Source organism: Cnephaeus nilssonii (assembly GCF_951640355.1).
Source record: "Cnephaeus nilssonii genome assembly, chromosome: 6".
Lineage (NCBI taxonomy): Eukaryota > Metazoa > Chordata > Mammalia > Chiroptera > Vespertilionidae > Cnephaeus > Cnephaeus nilssonii.
Genome location: NC_137077.1, coordinates 6,527,099 through 6,532,287, shown reverse-complemented (window position 1 = coordinate 6,532,287; position 5,189 = coordinate 6,527,099).

The following is a 5,189-nucleotide window of genomic DNA, read 5'->3' as shown; positions in this document are numbered from 1 at the left end:
CGGCTGGGAGAGGCCACCCGTTGCCTGAATTGGAATAAGGGGGTTGGAAAATAATTCTCTTAGTTGTTTTTATTAATCTTTCTTAAATGGATGGATAGCTTACACTTGTTTAAATGTTTAATATTAGAAGTATTTGGGGCCCTAACCGGTTTGGCTCATTGGATAGCGCGTCGGCCTGCGGACTGAAAGGTCCCAGGTTCAATTCTGGTCAAGGGCATGTACCTGGGTTGCGGGCACATCCCCAGTGGTGGGTGTGCAGGAGGCAGCTGATCGATGTTTCTAACTCTCTATCCCTCTCCCTTCTTCTCTGTAAAAAATCAATAAAATATATTTTAAAAAAAAAGAAGAAGAAGAAGTATTTGGGGGACTTGTTTAGAAGTTTGGTGGTGTTTTTGTGACCCAAAATAGGCTGTAGGAACTTAACTGTTGTTTCAATTAGCTGATGGTAAGTAAAACTGGTTTCATTATACTTCATTTCACTTAAAGTCACAGTTTCCAAGAACCTGTTGATAACGTTAAGTGAGGATTTACTGTATGAATAAGGGATGAAGTGTGCCTTAAATCCTTTCTAGAACATAGAGGTGTAGAATGAATAAATGATGAATGTATGCACTGTCTAGCAGTCTCTTAGCAAATGAAGACCAGCTATGCTGTCACTGGCTCTTCCTAACAGTGGCCTTTCATCCCCGCCCAGCCTGCCCTACATGGAGAGGGGCTGGGGGTCAGGAGTGGCCTCCGGTGCGGGGAAAGGGCATCAGGAAGAGGCTGAGAGGGAGAAAGCGGCTGCAGTTGGAAGATCCAAAGCTGACCTGCAGTTTCCTGAAGTTTTCCGGAAAGAGGAGGGTTTGGGAAGCAGCAAATCATCCCGGTTCCTGTGGCTCCACATTCTTGTCAAACCTGCAGCTGAAAATCGCAGCCTTTTCTTATTTCTGGCCCTACCCTGTTCCTCTCCAGCCACTTGATCAAGGTCAAGGTACCTCCCATCTACCCTTGCTCTCAACCCCGTATCTTTCCCTGGGGCCAGTGGACACGGGAGTGTGGACTTCGCTCTCTGGTCACGGTTGGGAAGTGGCAGGGAACTCAGGTTCACCCTGACGCCGCACCCTTAGAAGCTGGGAGATTTCAGGCATGTTGCTTAACTTCTCAGCCTCTGCTTCCTCATCAGTAATCCTCCCCCAGGTGCCTGGCCCTCTAGTCTCAGCATATAAAGCTGTAGAGTGTGATAACATGAGGTTACTCGCATCCGTCCTGGTTGTGTTGTTTACCTGTAGAGGTGTGCCCTCTCTAACCTCTATGCTACTTAGAGGAAAAAGCAACTCACGCTTAGAGCTTCCCCAGACAAGCCTCACTTTCTGTTTCAGACAGGAAGAGCCGCCTTGCTCACGCTCTGTGTGCACACTCGTGTCCTTTTCTAGTGTCTGACGGGCTGTCAGGTGGTCTGACCTTCTGGCTAACTGCAGTCTCTCCAGCCTGACAGCCCTTGCTGGTCACTCGGTCCTCAGAGGAGAGGCGTCAGGAGGCTCAGAAATCATTTCCTGTTTCCTTTCTGTCCTTCCTGCCAGATCTCTGCCCCTGAGCCTCCTGTTTAGCAGCAGGAGCTCAACTATTAGTGCCTTGAATACTACATCAGCCCACAGCACCCACCTGCTAGCCTGCTGGGGGAACCCCAGAACCAGCATGTTTATTGCAGTTGGAAGTGAGATGGTAGCGTAGTGGGTGGGGCCTCTGGGACTGTGGAGTTGGGGTTCCTGGGAGGGTTCTTGCTCACCAGGCTCATAGCTACATAACCGTGAGTGAATTTACAGTGAAAACTAGGTGTTCAGTGAACTGGACACAATGCCTGCCTCGACAGCTGTGTGGCTTCAAGCAGGCTTTGCCCTCACAGCCTTATCCTCGTCAGTAAATGGGGACAATGTGATAGAGTTGTGAAGAGTCAAAGAGGCCTGGCTGGCGTGGCTCAGTGGTTGAGCATCGATCTATGAACCAGGAGGTCCCCGTTTGATTCTCCGTCAGGGCACATGCCCAGGTTTCAGGCTCCATCCCTAGTGTGGGGCATGCAGGAGGCAGCCAATCAATGATTCTCATGATTGATGTTTCTATCTCTTCCTTTCCTTTCCTCTCTGAAATAATATATATATATATATATATATATATATATATATATATATATATATATATATTAATTAAAAAAAAGAATCAAAGATGTAGTAACAGCACACACACACACACAATGTCTGCCATATGGTTAATGTTCATAAAGGTGAGCTATCAGTATTGAGGATCTCACAGTCAAGTGGGGAGAGACATATGTACAAATAAATGCCACAAAATATGGGCAACTGTTCAATGCCACCTCCTCCGTGCAGCCTTCAGGGATGTACCCTCAGGCAGAAGATGAGAGGCTCCTTCTGGAAGCCCTGTTGCACTTCGCTTATCTCTCCCATCACATCCCTTATCTTGTCGTTCTGTGACTGTTTATTGCAGTTTCTGTGTGTGTCTCACACACTGGTCTGCAGGTCCCCCCAGAGTGGGCATCTGGAAACTCGCATCTGAAATCAACAAGGATATCCCCTCTGGGTTCCACGTAATTCTAACCTTAATTCAGACCTGCAGTTTTGGCTTCTGTCTGGGCTTATCAGGGAAGGCTTCAGGGAGGAGGTGATGGCTGAGCTGGGCCTTGAAGCCTGTGTAGGATTTAGAACAGCAGTGATAAGCATTTCAGAGGTAGTCAAAAGGGGCAAGGGACAGTGTGGCAGGTTGAGACCTAATCTGTAGCAGAGTGTGAGTGTCGGGGATGAGGTTTACTTCCAGCTCCCCCTCTACCACCTCAGGCAAACACATCCCCTCCTTGGGCTCCAGTCTCCCCTCTCAGGTAGCATGTGGTTCTCCCTGTTCTGGAAGGGTTGTGTTGTTTGGGGGTAAGCAAGCCCACCTGCCCAGTTCCGGGTGGATTTTCCAGAATGTGTCTGTATGTATATGTGGGCAGCAGCATGGCCTGTGGGGAAAGGCTTGAGAGAGCTGAGCTATCCTCAGACATAGCTGGGATTCCAAGGGACCAGGCCTCATCTATGCAGGCTGGGGCTAGGATGTCCTGGCACGTTCAGGGCGCGACTCTGGCCCAGCGAGGACAGAGGAGAGCTGCAGAGCAGCTGCTACTCCTGCACTCAAGCCTCCCACAGGCCTCCTGCTGCCCCAAGCCCCCACTCCTGAGGTCCCACAATGCTCCTCTTGTCCACAGCTCTGCCAAGCTGCCCCCCAGGGAGCAGCTCAGAGCCCAGGGCATGAACAAGGCCCTGAATCCCGGGGCACAGTGGGCAGACCCACACGGAACGTGGAGAATCCCAGAACCTGGAAGTCAGGAAAGCTTAGAAAACCAAAGTCCTAGAATTAGAAGACCGAAGGTGCTGAGCTCCAGGCTGCTGGACTGGAGGGATGGCCCAGTTCACAAAGTCTCCCTCATCTTTTCTTTCTTTCATTATAAAGTTCCTAGAGGCCTGGTGCATGAAATTCATGCACTGGTAGGGTCCCTAGCGGCTGCGGCTGCCGGCCGGGGCCTCCCTCCCTTCCCCCAGCTGGCCCCACCCCCTGGTCGAACTCCCAGATGAACTCCTGGTTGAGGGGACAATTTGTATACTACGCTTTTATTATATAGGATACTAGCTTCATCGGTCTTATTCTCGTCTTACAGTCAACTGCTCGTGGCCCTACTGCTATGTGGACAAATTTTCTCTTGTTCATTTGGGACTGTTTTTTTTAAATTTTTATTTGGTAGTTGGGGGGGGGGGGTGATGTTTTATTTTAAAACTAGAGCCTGGCCCTGGTCAGCGTTGTCCCATATACCAAAATGTTGTGTGTTCCATTCCCAGTCAGGGCATATATCTAGGTTGCAGATTCAATACCTGGTCAGGGGTGTAAGGAGATGTTTCTTTCTCTCTCTCTCTCATCCTCTCTCTCCCAAGAAGCCTGATTTGCTTCTAGCAACGTTGAACCACCAACAATGTATGTTGGTATGAGAAAGTGAAAGTGACTTTTTTTTCAAGTGTCTGGTTAACAGAATGACAGAGCAAGATATTAATGATTAATTAGCAACCGAATCTGTTTCCACTTGTATGTGGCACCTAGAGTAGTCAAATGCTCAGAGACAGAAACTAGATTGGTGGTTGCCAGGGGTGGGGGGGAGGGGAGGGGAAATTCGGAGTGAGTGCCAATGGGTACAGAGTTTTGGGGGCAGTGGAAATGTTCTAAGTTAAATAGTGGTGACGGTTGCACAGCTCTCTGGATATACTGAAAACCACTGAACTGCATACTTTAAAAAAGTGAATTTTATGCTATGTGAATTATTTTTAAAAGTTGTCTGTTGCCCTAACCGGTTTGGCTCAGTGGCTAGAGCGTTGGCCTTCGGACTGAAGGGTCCCAGGTTCGATTCCGGTCAAGGGCATGTACCTTGGTTGCGGGCACATCCCCAGTAGAGGGTGTGCAGGAGGCAGCTGATCGATGTTTCTCTCTCATCAATGTTTCAAACTCTCTATCCCTGTCTCTTCCTCTCTGTAAAAAATCAATAAATATATTTTTAAAAAATAATAAAAAGTTGTCTGTTATATATTCAAATCGTAGTGACTTGTTAAAAGTGAGTCTGTCATACCCATCAATCTCAACCCTCCGTTAACCCCTGCCTGCATTTGGGCAGGTATCCTTTCTTCCTGATGAATTAACATGCCAGATACATGTACCTGGAAATGTTTAGCTACATAAACATACATGACATATAGAGGTGTAATATTGTTTGCAACAATGGGATCCTATTTTAGTTGTTATTCTGCAGCTTGCTTTTCCACTTAAGAATGTATTTGCATGACATTCTCTTAATGGCTGCGGGTTTTTCTGCTGTCCAGCTGTGCTGAAACTGAATCACCCGGTCCCTTACTGATGAACATTTAGGCTGTTCCCAGTGCTTTGCTGTGAACAATGAACATCTTTGTATATACATCTCAGGGCCCCGAGATAGTATTTCTGGAGGACAGAAATACTAGAAACAGGCCTGCTGCATGCAAGGGTGGGCAAATCCCTACCTTCTATAGATGGTTAACATCAAACCTTGGACAGGTGACATCCTCATCCAGGATCTTCCAGCAAGTCAGTGGCATAGAGAATCGGTGGTGGGTGAAATAGGGCCAGCCAGGCATTGCCCC